This window comes from Saccopteryx bilineata, chromosome 1, assembly GCF_036850765.1.
Source record: "Saccopteryx bilineata isolate mSacBil1 chromosome 1, mSacBil1_pri_phased_curated, whole genome shotgun sequence".
NCBI lineage: Eukaryota > Metazoa > Chordata > Mammalia > Chiroptera > Emballonuridae > Saccopteryx > Saccopteryx bilineata.
In genome coordinates this window covers 25,587,761-25,610,205 of record NC_089490.1, presented here as the reverse complement: position 1 = coordinate 25,610,205, position 22,445 = coordinate 25,587,761, and the positions used below count along the sequence as shown (strand labels likewise).

General features: G+C 36.7%; 1 pseudogene; it reads left to right on the top strand.

Moving 5' to 3' along the window:
- Positions 1–16,472: 16,472 nt before the first annotated feature.
- LOC136319830 (tyrosine-protein phosphatase non-receptor type 2 pseudogene) lies at positions 16,473–17,606 on the top strand (annotated as a pseudogene).
- The last annotated feature ends 4,839 nt before the right edge of the window (positions 17,607–22,445 follow it).

Here is a 22,445-nt window from a genome sequence, read left to right as displayed (position 1 = left end):
TCCAGCTTCAGAAAAATGCAAAAAAATAAATAAATAAACAGAATTAACCCTTTGGGTCATAAATCAATCCAAAAGCTATACTGATGGCCCACCTTTTGGTCAGATAGTGTGTGTGGTCTCACAGTGTAGGAAGGCTTATTTCTAGGAAATCCCAGTATCAAGGTCATCTTGTTGAAGAGTAGACCACTGAGGATAGAGTAGGACTATAATCTCAGGATATGAGTTAAAGCCAAATTTTCCAAAAAAAGGAAGGGCAGGTTAAATGGAAGACAATCAGGTCATATGGCCTTCATTGTGAAAAGAAAATCTGGACCATTTCTTTCCTGTGAACTATCATAAGCCATGTTTTGCTTTCTGACTCATTTTTCTGTATTTGGCATCTAGTATCACAGTTACGTAAATCATAAAAAAAATATTAACAGCTATCGTATATACCTTCAGTAGTCATAAACAGTTGATCTATAAAAGAGAAACCCAGAGAACAAGTATAACTATTATTATGACTAATATCATTAGTAGACAGGTAAAGATAGTCAAACAAATGAATTCTGAGTTCAATATCAATCCATAGGTATACAAGCTTGTTTGATGTTTTGGGATAGCTGTCTACCACCGAGGTCAGCAACTTCTCACCCTAGAAGATTTTTCATTATTTATTTTTACAATGCTTCCCATGCAATTTACAAATTTAACATAAAAATAAAACCTTTCAGGTCTACCAGGCACCCTTCTAAAACACTGAAAAATTATTCCTATATATATTAAGATTTTAACCCTTAAAATCTCAATTTCTAATGAAAACTAAGAAGTCAAATTGATGAAGACATTTTATGACCACTAGAAACATATTTCGTAGACATAAAAATCATTTATTTACATGAACTTTTTTTGTAAAACCTAGGTAAAATATACTATAATAATTGTATTTAATGTCAATAACTTGAAAAACATGTCTGCTCTACTTAAACCAACAAATGTAAGCTAGTTTTTACTTACTAAGGATTAATCTCAGATTATGTGATATTAAAAAGCATTTAATTTAGTTTCTATATTTCTAAGAATTTTAGAATACCCAATCCTTACAAGAGCTGGCCTTTAGATTAAATTTAATAATACCATTTGGAGGCAGAAAATTATCTCAAATATACAACATACATATAGAAACACACATAGACAGACCGCAACACCTTTTAGCCATGAGAAAAACTCACTAGTTTATAAAAAGAGTTGGACTCAAATTTTGTACTGGTGGCATTTATAATTTATATCTGTCCTTGACAGGTTAAGTTCCAAATGACCTTTCCCTTCTCAAAATAAGAACAGCAATTTTTAATACCTAAAAGTTTGGGTTGACACATAAACAATATCATAGGTTGATTCATTAATCTAATTTCCCATTTTGAAGTTTCAAGGGATAAAATAACGATTCTTTCCAGTAATTCTGCCCAATCTTATAGCCAATTTTTTTTTTCAAATGTACAAATGATTATAAATATCACAGGATCTTCATCTCATCCATCTCAGTATTAATGGGGGAGGGTATTGTCCTGAGACTTGTTGGCATTGGAGGTACAATTTCCATGTTAATATGGAGATCCACAGATTCTGAAAAACCTAGTGGAACCAGCCTTTACGTGCATACTAAAGCATCCACCAGGTATAAAAACAAATGTCAGAGACTTTCAGAGGTATAGATGTAACTTTATTGGCCAGTTTCACCTGCGCAGGGGTGAATTCCCTTGTGTCCGGAGACACCGTACTCAGTAGGAGCTGCAAATAGGAATCGCCCCTGGTGCTTACAGCTAGTTCCTTATATATCCTAAGTAAGCAAGCATAATACAGAAACAGAAGTGGCGGTTACCTATTCGCTAAGGGAGTTGCACATAGCATAGCAACAGGGGCTGGGTCTAGCTCATTAGCGAACTTCAAACATAAATTTCTGATAAGGGTCTCTAACCAATGGAATGCAAACGTTTGTCTTCCTTTGTTCTTAGCCTTACAGGGTCCCTATCCTTACCTCCCTGTCTCTGCTTCTACACTCTGGCAATCCCAGCACACTTTCCTGAATTTAACAATTTGATCTTTTCTTGATCCTTACACATACCTCCAGATAAAACAAATGTAGTGGATATCCCCATAGGCCTGCTTCACACGCTAGAGGAAATCTTCAGGCAACCTCGCAAAGATTCTTAGTCACCTAAGAATACTCAGTTGAGAGCCAATGGAAGCTTGCTGGATGTATCAAAACTGCAACACTTTCCAAGGCAGGGGCCCCTCTCTAGGGGTGTACCCATTCACAAAGAACTCTCCCCAGGGTTCCCACCGACTTTTCCTAAAGTGGCAGCATTTCTGCACTGTATGCTTTCTGGGGCCCTTCTCCACCACTTCAGATTTGGGTACCTGAAAGAACTACTGTCACCCCATTGGCTATTTGAGTTGGGGAAGCAAGTGTTCTTTCTCTGTCAGAGCTAAAGAGAGATTAGTTTCTCATTTAACTGGCAAAGATTTTGTTTAGACTTTCAGTAAGCAATTCAATTAAAAGCCAAAATTAAAAGCAACTCATTCTTTTTTCTTTTTCTGAATTATCGCAACCCTTACCCACATCAAGGATTTTCTAAGAGCAGCTCAAATAAAGTCATGGACCTGCTTCTAAAAGCGAGGAGTCTTGGTATTCTGAGAGGAGACTTCCTCAAGTTCATGTGATGAGCAGCAGGGAGCTGGTGGGGTGCAGTGGGCCTTGTTTTTACCTGGCATTGGACTAGGGTGACCCAAGTAGGGTGATCCAGAGTAGGCTTCATTGGAATCCTGCTGGCTACACCAGGAGTGTGTTGACATAAGAAATGTCCAAACCTGCCTGACCAGGTGGTGGCGCAGTGGATAGAGCATCAGACTGGGATGCGGAAGAACCCAGGTTTGAGACCCGAGGTCGCCAGTTTGAGCGCGGGCTCATCTGGCTTGAGCAAAAAGCTCACCAGCTTGGACCCAAGGTCGCTGGCTCCAGCAAGGGGTTACTCGGTCTGCTGAAGGCCCGCAGTCAAGGCACATATGAGAAAGCAATCAATGAACAACTAAGAAGTCGCAACGAGCAACGAAAAACTAATAATTGATGCTTCTCATCTCTCTCCATTCCTGTCTGTCCCTGTCTATCTCTGCCTCTGTAAAAAAAAAAAAAAAAAAAAAAAAAGAAATGTCCAAACCTGTAGAGAATTTTTATTATAATTCATTTAAGCCACACTGACAACAATTGCAGGAAAAAAATTTAAATAAATTTGTAAACTTTCCAGTACTTTAAAGAATGAGTTTGCAGTTTCTTTATGCTTTGGGAATTAAGGAAGAAATTTAAGAAAGACTACATGAAGGTAGAAGAAAATAAAGTGGGGATTGGATTACAAAATAATTAACAGGATTATGTGCTCTCTTGAGGATGGTTAAGCCTTCAAGGGGTATTACTTCTGGCATTTCAGAGGTGTGTTAATCTAGATGCACAAAACCAATGGACAGGGCTTCCTTTAAGGCAGGGGTCGGGAACCTATGGCTCGCGAGCCAGATGTGGCTCTTTTGATGGCTACATCTGGCTCACAGACAAATCTTTAATAAAAAAAATATAATAATGTTAAAAATATAAAACATTCTCATGTATTACAATCCATTCATTTCCTACTGCTCATGTTTATGGTTGCAGGTTGCTGGAGCCAATTACAGCTGTCCTCCAGGACAACAACAAATTTTTATTGGATAATGCGTAACGTACACGGGTCGTAGTATGGCTCTCACAAAACTACATTTTAAAATATGTGGTGTTCATGGCTCTCTAAGCCAAAAAGATTCCCGACCCCTGCTTTAAGGCCTTTTACTAAAGAAGTTGCATGCCTGAGACTTGACTACCCACCATGACCTGCCCAATTTGGATTTGATGATTGGATTACCCTGTGAGGCTACTTTCTGTAGAACTCCTTATCCACACAAGAAGCAAATGGGAGTACAAAAGTTTTCATGGGTAAATATGAAACTCATTCCACTAAGTGAAGAAGCTGAACACAGTATTTACATATTAGTCATATTAGTGTGTGTTAGGAAGAGGTAAAATACTGGATATTTCAGGTGTGCTATTAAGAAAAATAGGTCCTGGCCAGGTAGCTCAGTTGGTTAGAGTGTCATTACGATACACCAAGGTAGTGGGTTCATTCTCCAATCTGGGCACATATAAGAATCAACCAAATAATGCACAAATAAGTAGGACAATAAATTGATGTTTCTCTTTCTCTCTTTCAAATCAATCAATCAATAAAAAATATAAAAAAAGAAAAATGCCAGACAACATAAGAGTTTTGAGCTGATAAAAGATCAATTTTCATTTTTAAAAAATTGGCATTTCTCTTCTTGAATTGACACAGTATTTCATCATCTGACTCTAAACAATTATAAAAGCTGGACAAAATATATGAAACAACTCTTTTTTATTCTACTTTATATTATTGTTATTGTTGTTGTTATTGTTTTGCTGGCTTAGGATAGCAATCAACCAATCCAAGGCTTTGATTCCTAGATGAAAAGAAAGGTAAAAAATGAGCCCTGCATTCAAACAGACTGTCTCTCTGAGGGTGTTTTTAAAGATTCCATTCAGAGAAATAAGGTACTGATAGTTCCACTCTTGCTGGGTAAAAATATCAAGCACTCACATTTTAGGACTGTAAAAATAACTGAGTTTTGCAGGTGGGCAAAGGGCAGTGAACTAAAGAAAAACATGCTTTAATGTACCTGGCTGGTTCCTAAGCTGTCCTCATGCAAGGGGGTACTCTGGGAGGCTGAGAAGCAATTTCAGAAGCCACAGAAGACTGAAGAGATGCTGGTAGATAAGAGAGGCAAAGTGGGAAGTCCCTGTCTTTCACTAGAGACACAGAGACTACACCCTAGTTAGAAGAATCATGCTCCAGGACTAAGGATAAAAATGAATTGACTCCCCTTTGATGCTAAAAGGCAAGTTTTGACAAGATCAAAATGACTTGCCCAAAATTTAACAATCCCTTAGAACAAACCGTATCACAGAGGAAAATAACATAATCCAGAGTTGTTACAATCCACATTATCTTATTAAATTTATGGCAAATGTAAAAGTAACCAATACTCAAGCAATAAAAAAAAAAAAGAAGAAAATTTTTGTTCCCAACCTAAATGGAGAGGAACCAGATACCTTCTGAAATACTAAAGAATTCATTTGACAAAAATATGGAAGTTCTTTACACTTAAAACTACAAAAAACTGAGAGAAATCACAGAAAACCTAAGTAAATGGAGCAATATGCACCATGCTCATGGACCATGACATGCAATGTTGACAAAATGTTAATTTCCTCAAATCAATCCATAGGTTCAACAATATCTCAGCAAGTTTCTTGAGTAAGTTGATGAGCTGATGCTAAAATTCATATGAACATGCAAATAACAGAGAACAAGAAAAGCTTTGGGGCCCTGGCCGGTTGGCTCAGCGGTAGAGCGTCGGCCTGGCATGCGGGGGACCCGGGTTCGATTCCCGGCCAGGGCACATAGGAGAGGCGCCCATTTGCTTCTCCACCCCCACCCCCTCCTTCCTCTCTGTCTCTCTCTTCCCCTCCCGCAGCCAAGGCTCCATTGGAGCAAGGATGGCCCGGGCTCTGGGGATGGCTCCTTGGCCTCTGCCCCAGGCGCTAGAGTGGCTCTGGTCGCGGCAGAGTGACGCCCCGGAGGGGCAGAGTATCGCCCCCTGGTGGGCAGAGCGTTGCCCCTGGTGGGCATGCCGGGTGGATCCCGGTCGGGGTCATGCGGGAGTCTGTCTGACTGTCTCTCCCCGTTTCCAGCTTCAGAAAAATACGAAAAAAAAAAAAAAAACTTTGGGAAAAAAAAAAGGAAGAAACTATCCTACCTGATTTCAAGACATACAGAGTAATCAAGACGGTGTGCTATCTATCGGCACACTGAGAAAACGCTCCAACCCACTGAGCTATCTGTCCAGAGCCAACTGCTTTTATTTTTACCTAAATACAAGCTTTCTTTTTCATACGCCCTAAACTCTATCATGTTGGTATTTATTTAGTATTTTAAATTCTATTTTTAAAAAGCATACTAATTTTTCTTCTCAGTTTAGATCATCCATATGTTTAAATGTTATTCTTTCTACATTTTCATTCATGCAAATGATAAAATTGTTAGAGAAGCACAAAATCAAACAAATAGCAGTTTAATAATCAATGTTGTTTCCTAATCTCCCCCCTGTAGTATGCATTTCAATATGGGAAATCTTCAATTTCACATAAGAACATAAAGCTTTAATGTAAAATTTTGTAGGTTAAGGAGCTCTGTGGCTTCAGTTTCTGAGGAAAGCGACTCTCCTTAAAACAGCTGAACTCTTAAAGCAATCATAGGACTACGCTCTAAACAAAGCACCAAATTTTGTGGAATTTTTATGCAATTTTGATATGCAGTAGTTCATATTTTCACCTAACAACTCTGAATATATCTATTTTGCTTTTCAATTTTATAAAGTGAAACTAAAAAACATTGCATTAAACAAGCTGCTCTGCTCAAGAGCTTTTATTTTTTTTACAATTACATTAAACCTTTTCTTATAATGATTACATCACACAGCTTTGAATCAGGAACGTTAAGAGAATAAATATTTCTAGGTTTCTCTTGGGTTCTGGTCTTCATCACTAAATATCACTTAGTCATTTCCCTGCCCTCTTCATCTCCCTTATTTATAACTAGCCAATTGGTTATATAATTGTTCTCTCTAAGACCTTTTTTTTTTTAACATTGCCCCAATGCCTTCTCCAGTTTGAATGCAGGATCTTGGTGCCGCACAGCGTCTTCTCATCACTATGCGACCTCAGTGACCAGCTGTGACAGAGAAAAAATGAAAAGACATAAAAGGTGGGAAGAATTAAATGAGAGCAGTGGACTTTCCTGCACTGGCAAGGCATGGAGCAAGTGATTTCCTGGGTATCCAAGTTTTAATTTTTATATTTTTCTTCAGGGAAATTCTCTAGCAGTTAACACATGTAACTGATTTTATCTAAAGACCCATCTAAAAGAATTACACCTTGAGGTCAGCTAATTGTTTTTCACAGAGTATATATTGAATTTATCCTTAGCTTGTGAAAAAAATAAAATACATAGTGTTTTAGGAAAAAGTAATGCTAAATACTCCAGCATTAATCTATGGTCAACCTTGAGGCTTGCTTATCAGTAGATACACAAGGAGACCCAAGGTAAGAATGAAAAGTGTCATTCAGCTGGTAACTCGAGGCTCTTGAGAGTCACTGCTCTGCTTCTTTTATATTTGATTGGTGTTTGACTTTCCAGTAGATAGATTAAGCTAATATAGAGACCTGACTTTTACTGTAACATGTTTCTTTTTTTTCTAATCTTTTTGTTTGGTTATTTTTGATAGGGCTATTAAGTTTAGTAAGAAGATGAAAATAGAAGATTTAAAGAAGGATTAGTTTCTGATAAGACCAGTAATGAGTGTGTAAAGTTTACAAAAGGAAATTAATTTTGTCTATATAAAACGTGTACAGTCATTTCTCTTCAATAACACTCAGATGTCTAGAACATAAACTGTAGAATCTCCCTATAAGGAATTTACAAAAAAAGAATAAGGCTAGTGCATATAGCACAGGATTATATAAGGTTTTTCAGTCTTTATTAATAATTCCAAACTAATAATTTACATTGTCTTCTTTACGATTTTAAAACATCTAACTTGACACACACATAATGTGTTAAAATAAATAAAACCATTATGCTAAATGAAATAAGTCAAAGACAAACTGATAAACCAAAAATCTACAAAATTAACAAAATGTCTTGAAGTGTAAAAATCATTGGGAAATCACTAGCTTAGAGGGTATGTGAGTCTTGATCTAGCCTATGGATAAATTTCAATTTTGTTTGTAAGCAAGGAAAACATACTTCAAAGTCAAGCAAAGTTCCCATGAGAATGAATTAAAAGGTAGAATCCCACTCGCTCTCCCCCCCCCTCTCTCTCTCTATTTCTCTCTCTCTCTCAGGAATAAAGGTTTAGAAGTCCACCCCTTCACCTTCTCTCTGTGCACTGCTCTCCTCACTCTTTCAATCAAAGCTACTTAACAGTGACATGCCAATTGGAGATGGTCTGCAAACTGTCACCAGTCTGAGAGTATGTACAGAATTTGAGAGTAATCATTTAGAAACCGAACAGAGTAATTTTATGCCTGTTGAATCTACGGATAACAAAGTGGGAATTGCATTTTGTGTGTGGGGTTTTTTCTTTTTTTTCCTTCTACTTTATTTTTATTGGGTTTTACGATGGCATTGGTCCATGACAGATGGAGAAAAATAAAAAGCTGCTCCTTCACCCCTGATAATTGAGAAGCACAGCCGTGGACAACACCTGCAGCTGTATCAGAAAGAACACCCAGAGAGCCAAGGGAGGTGCAAAACTAACTTCCTCAGTGATTTTTGCAATTTATCTTTATGTTGACGGGGAAAAGGTACTGATGTAAAATGTCTCTATGGATGTAGGCCCATCATGATTAAAAATAAATCCTAGAAAAATTACAAGGCAATAAAACACAATCTCTCTCCTTCCTCTTTTATTTCTCAAGGGCTGAGGCTTTCTCCTCTTTCCGACCACTTTATGTCTTACTCAGATCTGTGCTAAAAATTACCATATTCCACAACACTCTTCAATATTCACTGTCTATTTGTACATTCAGGGCTGGTATCTCCTTATAAATATTAATCAGGTGATTAAAGGAAATCAATAAATGTAAAGTTACAAAGAACATTGTGTTTACATTTTCATAGGTACTTTTTAAAAAGAGAGTCCTCAACATTCTATAATATTGTATCTTTATTAGGGCAACTTACTGAAGCTATAGAAACACTATATTTAAATGTCACCATCCTTAATTTCCTTCAGAAGTTTTTCTCTCTTTCCTACACTTACAGTTAAATCCGTTTCTGCTTCTCTTTATGTAAAAAGGCATAGGACTAGTAATATTAGCAGATATACTACTAGCAATGCTCTTACTTGCTTTAAAAATGTACTATGGTACATCATGAAAGGAAATTCAAAGATGGTAGTTCCTAATGAATTGCTATTCGTACTCTGAAACACTAATCCTATATTATATTGAAATTTTTCTGGGAGGCAGTAACATTTTAGAGTTCACGGACGCTGAAGAAGCCTGTGAAGGAAAGAAAAAGAAACACAGTTCCAATTCCCAACATTTCACAACTTTATAGGACTTTTGGGTCTTTGAGGTGCACACACCACACTACATTTACCACTAAATCCAGGCTAAGAATTTCCTACACCAACAACAAAGGGGGAAGTGAGCCTTGAGGAGAGACTGTAATGAAAAACTCATTGCCATCCATTCCAAATAGTTTTTTTTTTAAAAAAGTAGATATGTTGTCATTAACTGCAGTCACCAAATAACTGCAGCCCTCCACAGAAATTCTGCTGCTGTAGAAATCAGGCTATCATAAAAACAATTTTATAAAGTGATACTCTTTAGTATCAGGGACGGTGAAATGGAGATGTATAAATCCACGGAAGAAAAGATGTAGATGAGGAGCACAGATTTTATGCTTTTAAATTATCTTGATTTTATTCAATAAAACATAGAAACACTATGAAGACATACTTATGCATTGGTTAGCATAACAATGAATCTGGATTTAGTATTCCACTTTAATAAGCTTTATAGAGGGTGACACAAATGGCACTCTCTGGAAAGTGAAGATGCATCTGGAAAGGCAGAGACTGCAAGGAAGAACAAAGGGTGGTATAATATAGAATCGTCACATCTTAATAGTACTTCTCTGTTTAAAAGGAGCATTATATTATAGCTCCTGTGAGCCCAGGAAGGCCACTGTGACCCATTTCATTTATTTTTATTATTTTTTATTTTTTTGACCCATTTCATTTCATAAAATATCCCCGTAACTTCTGGATGATCCAGGAAATGATAGCAGAATTAAACCAGCTAAGGTTTCATGGTCCTGGGAGACTTAACACCTGAGAAAGTTGCAAACATCTGCTGAAAGATCAAGTCCCACCTAAAATTTACCTGTGAAGTTAGGTATTTTAGAAATAGATTTAAGATCTCTGCAACGCTTATTATCAAGTATGTGGAAGGATTTCATATTGGATATAGATAGACCAAGCTCTAACAGGCTTAGCAGTGTATCAAAGATGACTCTTAAAGAAAAGGAAACATACTAAACTAGAGCAAACAAGGTCACAAGCCTCTCTTCTCTACAGTATTTACTTTCCACAGGAAATTCTAATACATTATTTCCTAGTGTACCTGAGCTCAATCTCCACTACTTAATCAAGATCTGTATGATTCAAAATTGACATACATTATTGACATTGCTATTTGAATGGCAATATGTAAAGTTCCATAAGGCTTTCTTCACCGTTAAACCTTAAACAAAAAAAGTAAACCTTAAACAAATACAGGCTAATCAGGTAAGTAGCAAGTTTCCTAAATCCTTAATGACTATCAAATTTTCTTATAATAAACCTTACTCTTTAATTTAAACTATTCCCTTTGAATCTTAAACTGCTAAGGGTTCATCTGTATTTCCTTATATCAATATACTTGTCTCATGAAAAATGATGATCTTTTCTCTCTTTTGATCTCTAAAGACGGGAGTTCCCCTAGAACTTAGTTCTGCTCTACTGTCCTCTTTATTTTTTGCTTTTTCTTTTTTCTTTTTTCCAAGTGAGAGGAGGGGAGATAGAGACTTCTGTATGCACCCCAACCAGGATCCACCAGGCCACCTCCATCTGGGGCCTTGCTTGCAACCGACCTATTTTTAGTGCCTGAGGCAGAGGCTCCCTGGAGCTATCCTCAGTGCCCAAGGCCAGTGTGCTTGAATCAGTTGAGACAGGACAGCAGGAAGGAGAGAGAGAGAGAGAGAGAGAGAGAGAGAGAGAAGGAGAAGGGGGGGTGGAGAAGCAGATAGTCACTTCTCCTGTGTGCCTTGACCAGGAATTGAAACAGGACATCCACATGTAGGGCTGACACTCTACTACTGAGCCAACTGGCCAGGGCCCATCCTCCTTTTCTTATAGTTACACTTTCATGATCTTGTTCAGTTGTATCTGTCACCGTCTCACTACCAAAAACTCTACTGTGAAAATCTCCTGTCAAGATTGTTCAATGCACTCCAGACTTTTATATGTAAACCCACTGAATATATTCACTTTATTGAAAGATAAACTCAATCAGCATGTCCAAAAGTGAAATTCTGATAATGCTTCCAAAGCCTGTTCACCCTCAGCCTACTCCATCTCACTTCATGGCACTGCATCCTTCCAGCAGCTTAGACAAACTGCTTGCTCCTTAATCTCTCATATCCCTCTCTAATCCAGCAGGAAACACTGTTGGAACACCCCTAAAATACAGCTTCTTGTTGAGCTTAAATGCCTCATATTTTCTTTAATTAGGAATAGTTAGAGCAAAATAAAAATGTTACTTTTTATTATATACATTATCATATTGGGTACATAAAAATGAATATACATGCAGGTCTTAAGAGCCATTATCGTTCACTAAATGTGCCTCACTATTTAATCTTAGAAGAATGAAAATAGCTTCCTGTTTATAAGTAGACCTAATTAGAAAGTAATAGTCAAGCCATGAAACTACCAAAAACGAATTAGTGAGTTGCTGGTATTTGTCCTCAGCTCATTTTACCTTTAACTCTCCTCCATCATGTGGTATCTATCCAGTCCATAAAACTGTCTCTTGCCCCTTAGAAGCCAACCTTGTTTGAAGGATTAAGAAATTAATTCTGTTGGTTTCTCATGTGCCAAGAGAGTGTCATAATAAATTTGCCCTTTATAGTTTGAGGAACCAAACTGTTCTGACAATTTTTTGCATCTTTATTCACAGAGGGATTAGCCTTTGGCTGTTATTCAAATCTCATTTAGAAATCACATATCTTTTCAGAAATAACTCATCCAAACTTAATACATAACTTTTTGTATGCAGGTAAGTAAGACATAGAAATACATAGTCTCTGTCCTCCAAAAACCTATTTTCCAAAAGAAAACATGGGCCAGTTAAGCAGGGACATTTCAGGGGACTTGAAAAATTATTTTACATGATTTCTTCATTGGCATTTTGGATCTGCTTTATATAAAATATAAGTTAAAAAAAAAGAAAATCAGGGAGAAGGAATATTTGTTCTTTTATTTTATTTAATGAAAGAATATATCAAGGATATAGCAGGTTCTCATTGTTAAGTAGTTCCTAAAATGTAGGATATGAAGCCCTGGGAAAATTTTCTAAAAAGGTCACAAAATATATATGCAGACAAATGCATTCTATAGTATCAATAATGCATCCTAGATATATAATTTTTCATCATTATGTGATTTCAAATCAGAAAAACATAGAAATACATAATGTTGCTTGCTGTGAACATTTTGATGGTTTAAGAGTTGACCTCAAGCTCAAAAACTTGAAAGGAAATCACTAAGCGTTCCAGAAGGAGCAGAAACTTTTTATTTAGGTCAACTTGGGGATGAACGAGATTGACTTGCTTTTTCTAATATACTGTGTCTATACATAGGAGATCATTGACATTTCCCTAACCATACCCCCAGAGATGTAATTTTTTAATATTTGCCAAATAACAGACCTGAGAAGAATGTTTTAGGCATAGATAGAAACAAAGAAGATGATATGGAATCAATAAAAACAGAGAAAAAAATAATTTAATTAACTTAAGAAAATTAAACAAATGAATTGGAAAAAATAGCAGAACAAGAAAGTATGTAAAGAACAGGACAGACTGCAAGAGACCTTTAGCTAAAGATGAAAATATAGATGCAGAGCTGACATTCAAGAACCAGAGTTATATTTCTGCTGCTGTCATTTATTTTTTTATTGAAGTTATTGGGGTGACATTGGTTAATAAAATTATACAGATTTATGTGTGTATGTGTGTGTGTGTACAATTTAGATAAGCATTGAATCATGAAATTGAACAACTAATTCTTGTGTCATTTACTCAATTGGAATTACAGTCTATTTAGAACCTATAAATCATGAAAAAAAAATTAAGGCCACTTATATGGCCTTAATTCTGTAGATAACATTTCCTACAATTGAACTGTAAGCCTTATATCTTTATTCAAAATTATTTTCTTCCACTTTATACAAAAAAGAAAATTTTTTACTTAACACAAATCTTATTATGGTGACTTGCCCCACCTGTAAAATTGTCATGGGTACCAAGCAAAAGGAAGAATGTGACAGAGACTACAGTGTTACTCAAATATTCTGTTTGCTTTCCCACATTTCTCAGCTCCCATGAAGTGAGGCAAAAATACTAATTCTGCCTAATAGGCTTTGGTGAGGAAGTATTATGCTCCACTTTCATTCTAAAGCATAAATGAACAGAATGTCATTCTCTATCTATATCTTCTTCTGCTATATCAACCACATTACTGACATTTCAAGTGATGCAGTCTTCATCATTGTGGGTCCCTTAGTGACTATGTTACTATGGAGTAGAACAAACATTCCTCATCTCACACATACACACATCAACATTTATCTAACAAACAGTAGAAGCAGAAAACAAAAATTGAATTAATCCACTGAGATCTGAGGTTGTTTGTTCACAAAGTACAATCTTGTAATTATAACATATTTTCCAAGACTATATTAGTGTAATACTATAAATTACTATATATTGATTGCTAGTTCAAAACAAAACTCGAGATGTTTTTCCAGGTCTGCTCCACAACTGAATATTAACTAGGTTGTTTCACAATTTTATGGCTGTTTTTGGATATGAGATAATGGCAATATCAGCAAATACTTTGGAATTATTGCTTTATTTTACTATTAAATGACTTTCTTCAGGAGTAATTTTTTTACTAGTTATCATAGAGTGTTATAAGTCATTCAGCATTCCCATGGATGATGGTTGTGGAAAAAGGGCATCATGGGTAGAAAAAATAATTCAAATTCATATCAAGAGAAAAAGCATTTGCCATATTGATACCATCATACCATATCTGGGGGTCGTATAAATTTATTCTAATGTGGAAACCACAATTAAAACTGCAACTTTAATTGGAGTCACTGCCTAATTCAATTGATGAGACTCTGTTGCCATTTTTAAGACACCCTTTTTACTGATGACTTTGATATTTAGCTCAGAGTCTCTTCTTACCACAAGTGGCAATGATTCATTATCCTGAGACACTCCTATAACCATCACTCTTTGAACATGAGTATATTCTCAACTTCAATAACCAACACCACCATTCTGTTTCAGCCACAAATCAGCATCATTCAATAATGTCAAACAATAATTATTGACACAATAACTTTACTTTCGTGTTATTCCATAAGCATATTATTTTATATTAATTAGTCTCCAGCCCCAAAACTACACAGCCTACTTTTCCATTATGTGTAAGGCCCGATTTGTTACTTTTCTTTCTATCCAGTTACAACTTCAAAAAATAAAACTTCAGTTTCTTTTCAATATCTTCATCTCTTTTGCACCAGTAAATAAAATAAAACAAAAAAACTCATCCATGGGATAATATAATTATTTGATTTATAGCCTTCTATATCTGGGCTCTGAGGCATTATTAAAGAAAATAACAAAACAAGCAAATGTGTTTGTGTATTTAATGCAACTTAGAAATTATTTGTAATACCTACTTATTTATTTCTTTCTTTATTAAATCTACTGGGGTGACATTGGGTACTATGATTAATGACTTCCAAGTCATTGTTTTCTCCAGTTCTGCTAGAGATTATTTTAAACTGTTTCAGTTCTCAAACTTTGGAAAATAAAATCGGGACTCTTAGCAATTTTACACTCTTTTCACTTATATACAACTTGATTCAAACACCTTTACGTTTTCCCCACCATAGAGGTTTTTGTCCACAATAATAAATTCTTTTGAAAGGCAAAAATATCTGAACTCTTGCTGAGAGGCACTAATGAGAGCTAACTGTAACTCTCAGATCTTATTTAAGACAGTTTGATTGATAGTTTCTCCTTTGTACTCCACTAACAACATAAAATGAATTAAGTATAATTGTGACCTGAAGATACTTCCTGTAAGGATTTGCAAAAGGTACACATGTTATTGACTGCAGTATGTGCAGTCTTTGGTGGCAGTAATATATTTCTCATTGTGTCTGGCTAAATAAGCAAACATTATTTTTTTCTATAAGACAGAAGAAAATTTACTGGTTTTGATGAATGTAAGGCTTCTGAACTATAAATGGAAATTTTATTGTTTCCCAGAACACTAGCTTAGTAAAATATTTGTGCTGAAAAGACAACCCAGTCTTTAGAAGCAAATAATTTGGATAAGAATACCGGTTCCATTTAAATTACTTTGGACGAGTTCACTTCTTAAACTTCAGTACAGTCATCTTTTTAAAAGGAATTAATTACACCCTCCTTCATAGGACTGTCCTTAAGAATTACATTTGCAAAGCCCGTTGTACACAGTTATATGTCTCTATTTTCTGTTTGTTTGTTCTTTTTAAAGTGCAGGTAAAGGTTTAAGTAGCAAAGTCAAAGTTAAATAATTAGAACATGATAGTTTGGGCCAAGATCTTAATTGCAGATCTGACCACCTAAAAGATATGCTCTCAAGAAAATCACAGCAGATTCAACAGCACTCCTTACTAACACTCCCATCTTCTCTCAGCTGGGTGGAAAGAAATATTCCACAGTTAGAGGCCAATCTTTAACCTCAAGATGATATTAGACAGATGGTCAACAGTGCTAAAATAGCATTTATTCTGTGCTAATTCAGATTGAAGCAAGAAGTCTATTATAGAAAATTTATAAACTGTGGCAAAGCATAAGTATGATTATTTAAATTATTTATAAACACGTCATCCAGTAATAATAACTAATATTTATATTTTTAAATGACATTTTAAAATGTATATTAATTGGGTATTCATCTAAAGACTAGTAACAGCTCCATGACATTTAAATGTACCACAATTTATTAAAATTAGTCCAGGTTTTTTTTATTATTTGTGACACTAATAAGTAACAATCAAATAATTTTTGATGATCTTTAACAATTTATCCTAGGCACAAAATTACTGGGTCAAAAGTTTGAATATTTTTTTACATCTTTCGTTTTGCATTGACAAATCACATTTTGATGTAACAACAACAAAAAAAATGTGTGTGCTCGCGCTCGTGTGCTGGCACATGCGCATGCGCAATCATGTGTTTGTGAAGCACTGGAGAGAAAGATTTTCAGAAAAATTACCAGGGCGGAGCCCGGAGCAGAGCACGCATGCGCCACCGTGCCAGCACTGTCCCTGATCCGTGATCATGCGCGAAGGGGTGGGGGGGCGAAGGGAGGGCGAAGGGGGGGCCCTAGGCTTCCCGCCCCAGGCTCCGCTCTGCTGGCTCGCTCCGGCGGCCATGTCTGCCACCATCCAGCGGGCGTTTGAGGAGCTGGATGCTCAAAATCGTTGGCAGCAGCCGTGCTTGACGATTACAGTCGTGTTAAACTGCAAAATGCTTAAAATGATTACATTAATGCCAGCTTAGCTGACATAGAAGAGGCACAAAAGAGTTAGATCTTAACACAGGGTCCACATCCTAACACAGGCTGTTATTTCTGGCTCATGGTTTGGCAGCAAACGATGAAAGCAGTTGTCATGGTAAACCGAGCTGTGGAGAAAGAATCAGGTGTCAGTTAAATGTGCATAGCGCTGGCCAACCACCGACCATGGAAGGATGCTGTTTAAAGAAACAGGATCTGGTGTGAAGTTTTGGTCAGAAGATGTGAAGTCATATTATACAGTAGTCTACTGCAATTAGAAAATATCAATAGAGCTGAAATAAAAATATCTCACTTTAAGTACACCACCTCGCCAGATCTTGGAGTCCCTGAATCACCAGCTTCATTTCTCAATTTCTTAATTAAGGTGTGGGAGTCTGCTCCCTTGAACCCTGAACACGGGCCTGCAGTAATCCACTGTGGTGTAGGCACTGGGCCACGAGGTCCTTTTTCTCTTAGTACATACCTGTCCTGCTCTGAAGGAAAAAGGAGATGTGATTAACATTAAAAAAACTGTTAATGAATGTGAGAAAATATTGAATGGGACTTATTAAGATACCAAATCAACTCAGATTTTCATATATGACTATAATAGAAGGAACCAGGTTTATAAAGGGAGATTTAAATACACAGAAACAGTGAAAAGAACTTTCTAAAGAAGACTTATTTCCTGCTTTTGATCACTTACGAACCAAAATAATGACTGAAAGGTATAACGGGAACAGGATAAGAATAAGGCTAGAAGAAGAAAAACTGACAGGTGACAGATATACAGGACTAGCCTCCAAAATGCAAGATACTATGCAGGAGAACAGTGAGAGTGTTCTACAGACACGAATTCAAGACAGAGAAGCTAACAGGGTTCAGAAGGTGCAGCCGATGAAACACAGGCTGAGACTGAATGAAAATGAAAAAGGTGGTTGTAATGACAACCTGTTCTCACTAAGATGGGGTTTGTGTCAGTCACATTGGTTGGCGCTTTCGTTGGCTAGACGCTGCTTTCTCAGCAGAATGTCCTAGAACAAAAAAATTTTGCCCAGTAAGCTTCTGCACTAACACCCTAACAGCAGACAGCGTTCATGTTAGTCACAAGAGTTTTTCTATTAGCAAACTCCATGTGCCCCCAAAATGGAGCAGAATAGACACTGACCAGATAAGTGATGTATTCAGTTATCAGCCTAACATCTCAGGGTGCTGCCCCTAAATTGTAAACAGTGATCTAAAATAAAGACTTTAATGCTTGTTAAAAACTGGCACATTTTGCAACTATATTCATACATGTTAAGCGTAATATATTCAACTGACCAGCTGGAGAACTACCCTTTATCATAAGGATTTGTTTTTGAGACTATCTGGATTTTAACCTATACTTTATGCAAGCAATAAATATCGTGGTTTTATCTACATTACTGAAAAGAAATTGACCTTTAAATAATGCATGCAATGTATGACATACTATTGACTTAAGCATCAATAATTTACATTCTTAACCATTTCAGAGTAAATATATTTATAAGTACCTATTTAATCTTAATTTTGTACTTCTTTTTAAAAAAACTTGATTTAAAAAGTCTATTAGCATAAAAAATCTTAAGGAAAACAAAAGCAAGAGAATAGGGATCCTAAAACTTTAAGGAATATGTTGAAATGTAGTGAACCATAGGAGAGACTGGGGGGGACCATGAAGAGATATCCCAGACTGCTTAGAGGCAGCCTACTTGGTTCGAGAACAGAATCACAAACCATGTCACAATAAAGTAGCCGTACTTAATAGCTATTGTTACATTCATTAGTTGTTTTATGTTGAAAAATTTCCCCTACATTTTTTCTATAGACAAATATATAACCTCTTCCTACTACTTTTTATTATTTGATAAAAAATAAAATGTGCATAGTAGACAGAACCAATGATCTGTTTGATAAAAGCCAGGACTTTATCAAAAGAGCATATCTAACGTGCAGCAAGGTACTCTGTGCACTGATGCTGGTATTCAGAAACATGGCGCGTCCTACTTTGCTCTCAGTGATTCGGAGTTTGTGAATTTTCAAATAGCACTTCTTCTGGGAAACTCTCTTATTTTCTAGTAAAAGAATCCATCCTTTATGCATTTAGAGCATGACTTTCATTCTCTGAGTGCTACTTTTACTATCTTATTCTTTTTCTTGATATGTTTCTCCCTCAAATTTATTTTATAGTGAACAATTATTGAGATCTTCCCACAGGTGAGACGATAGTTCTTCTGCATATATACTATTTTGTTATCATTCAGCACCAAGTTCAGTGCTCAGCACATTTTTTAAAAATGTTCAGATTTACGTAAATGAATACATAAAAGGATAATACAATGATACAACGATAAGATTTTCAAGTGCACAGTGTTATTTAAGTAGTGGGTAACCCAAACTTGAGCAAAGTGTTCTGAAGCTTCACAAGTGTGGCTGAACACAAAGTGAATCCTAGTGTGCTCTACAAGTATAATCACGTAGCATCTGTCATTATATATTTCATAATGTGAATGAGATGGGGATGCATCATTGGATTTGGAAAATTCCTACCATATGATCATATCATTGAATTTGAAGAATGCTGTGAGTAGCTTACTAAAGTTGTGAGTTTGAAGAGGTATTTTTAAATATTATTATTCCAGGGAATGCTGACAATGTGTTGGACTTTACACATAAACTTCAAGAAACAGGGTCTCCATCCAGCCTCTCTGTTTGTAGACAATGTCATACTCTGTTTTGATAGAAAATTCCTACTTCGAGAGGATCATGTCTGATGGCACCTGCTGCCAGGGCAGGTAAAATTGTATTTGTGATACTAGAAGTAAATGCTGCTTTGGTTGTATTCGAGTTACCAATATTAATTCTATTTTGTGACAATTGATAGCTTTACCAACTGGGTGAATCAGTGTGTTTATTATTGCATGGAGCTACTGGCTTCAGAAGTAGCAAAGTAGGGAGAAATATAGCAGAGGTTTTTTATTTTGCTCACAATCAGGAGGTTGGCAATAATATGGACATAAAGTTAAGAAACAAGGGTTCTAGTCATTTACAAATATTTTTGTACGTTAGTGATGAAACTAAAACTTATACTCTTATCTGTAAGATAAGAATATTCTTATCTGAATATTCTGTTGCATTTCTAAAATGCTATTTTTATGTTTAGAAGCAGCGAGCAGCAGACTGTCCAGTTCTCCCCTAAATCCTACTCATTTCTACTATCTAAGAGAAAGCTGGAGATTATCAGAAGAAGTGTTGAAGCAGATGATTAATATGAATGATATTTTTCTGTTATAAAAAAATAAAATAGTCTAGTTTGTTTTGAAGAATCTTTTGAGGCACAACAAACCATCTTGATTAGGAAATTGTCTCTACTAAAATGTGTCCCTTTTGAATTATTATTCTCTATTTTATGTCATCTGAATCTTATTGCCGGTAATACGTGTATACCCACCACTGGTTGTGACTCTTTATTCTTACTAGCACTATATATTTCAGAACAGAACAGAACAAAACAAAACAAGGGAGAGGCAAGAATCCAAATTTTTTTTTTTGTATTTTTCTGAAGCTGGAAACGGGGAGAGACAGTCAGACAGACTCCCGCATGTGCCCGACCAGGATCCACCCGGCACGCCCACCAGGGGCGACACTCTGCCCACCAGGGGGCGATGCTCTGCCCCTCTGGGGGGTCGCTCTGCCACGACCAGAGCCACCCCAGCGCCCGGGCCATCTTTGCTCCAACAGAGCCCCGTCTGCGGGAGGGGAAGAGAGAGACAGAGAGGAAGGGGGGGGGGTGGAGAAGCAAATGGGCCCTTCTCCTATGTGCCCTAACTGGGAATCAAACCCGGGTCCCCTGCACGCCAGGCCGACGCTCTACCGCTGAGCCAACCGGCCAGGGCAAGAATCCAAATTCTGACCTCACTGCATGGGCCTTAAGCATGTATTCAACATTAGATTGCAGCTAGATCCATTTTGTTTAGGTAGCATATTTATTACAAGTTTTTGGCTATGAATGTTGTCAGGCAGAGAGAAAGTCTCTATTTCTCCATTTTTACACTATTCTTTCACTACACTGATGTGCTTCACTCATCTTTATTATCTGTCTGGTTTCTGCGGGTATTCAGCCTTGGAACCCCTGACTTGTGTTTGGGTGTGTTTATTTATTTACAGGTTTGAGTTAGATTTGCTTGGTTGTACTTTAAACTATCTTGGCAGCCACTTTCTGCCAACTCATAGGGTAATAAAATCTCTAGACTGAAGCTTAAGCACCTAAACATGGGGAACCCCAGCACTTTCTGCTCAAAGTGTCGCTTTCCAAAATGAGGGCTCGAGTGAGGCAGAAACAGATTCAGAATTCTATATTTTTAAAATAACCTGCCAGCATACAGAAAATCTAAAATCATTTTCTGCCTTCCCAATATAAAATGTGTAAAATATAAAACCTAAAATCGTTTAACCTAAAATAGCCTGGTTGGGATTTCCAGCTCCTCAGAAGAATGATTACACAGTGTTGATCTAATAAAAAAAATATCCACCCAATTTGGGAAAGCATCAAATGTCGACAGTGTGATGTGTAATACATTTACTCTCTCTTATCACCATCAAGCATATGAGGCCAGGAAAATTACCACAAATGAGCATGTCAATGAATTGCTTAGTCTTTTCTATTTAACCGAAAGAGAATTATAAATTCACCACACATAATAAACCTTGAATCAGGGAAACTAGAGGAGAAACATAGGCAAGTTGTTTTCCTCAACAGAGGAGAGAATCTGTACATCACCGTATTTCCAGCATATATTCAGGAACACAGAATTAACATTTTGAAAACAATGTGGTCACCTGGGTTTCCTGGAGCTAGTCGGCCCTTCCTTCCAGGCTGTTGAAAGAGAGTTGACATCCACCGTGAGGTAGAGGAATTCCAGGCAGACATCTGAATCACAGAAAGTACAGCTCAAGGGAGCCACCTGCTGCTGGAGGGGCATCCAGGGCACAGAAAACTATAAAATTAGCATCGATTTAATATTTGTGTCAAGTTGCACAGAAATACTGCTGCAGCTGTGTTAAGAAACAACAGTCCATTAACATAAATAATAATGAGTTAAGCTCTCTGAGCTACTTCTGCTTCTTTGCACTTTCTGAATGACTTACCAAAAGCATCAGTCACTGAGTAAGAAATGTGTGGAATGGTCCTAAATCCTGTATTTTGGTTCTAGAGTCCATTGCTTGTCATACTATTATAGAAAGCTTCCTGCGGTTCTCACACCAAGAAGATACAAATAAACAAACAAAAAACAGAAGGCAAAATTTATACCCAAAAACAAAGGCCTTGAAGACTTGGCCAGTATAATGGCATTGGCAGGCTAAAGCTGAATTGAAGACCACCCCTAGGATGATCAATTTCATCATGTTACCAATAGTTCCTATTTGTAGACGTTCTAGATTTCAAATTCATGATCGTATGCAATTTTCACAACAATCAACTATTTCTATCTTAAGAATCTGAGGCACACAAAGGAGAACTAACTTACTCAAGGTCATATTGTTAATTCAGCCAGATCATGATGGGAATCCAGAACTAAGCCAGGTGTGTTAGTACATCACTCTGCCCACCCTATTCTTTAAAATTAAATATCCATTAACCACGTTTGACTAGTAGGACCGTTAGTACAACAACATCATCAAGAAATGAATTTAGATGAGTAGCCTGCAGCCCCACACTGTGGGGCTATAAGAACCTAGAGATGAATTACACAAAGCTGAGTTCAAATTTCAGGTTTACTTTTTACTAATGTACTATGAGACTGTCACTGAGGGACTTAAACTCT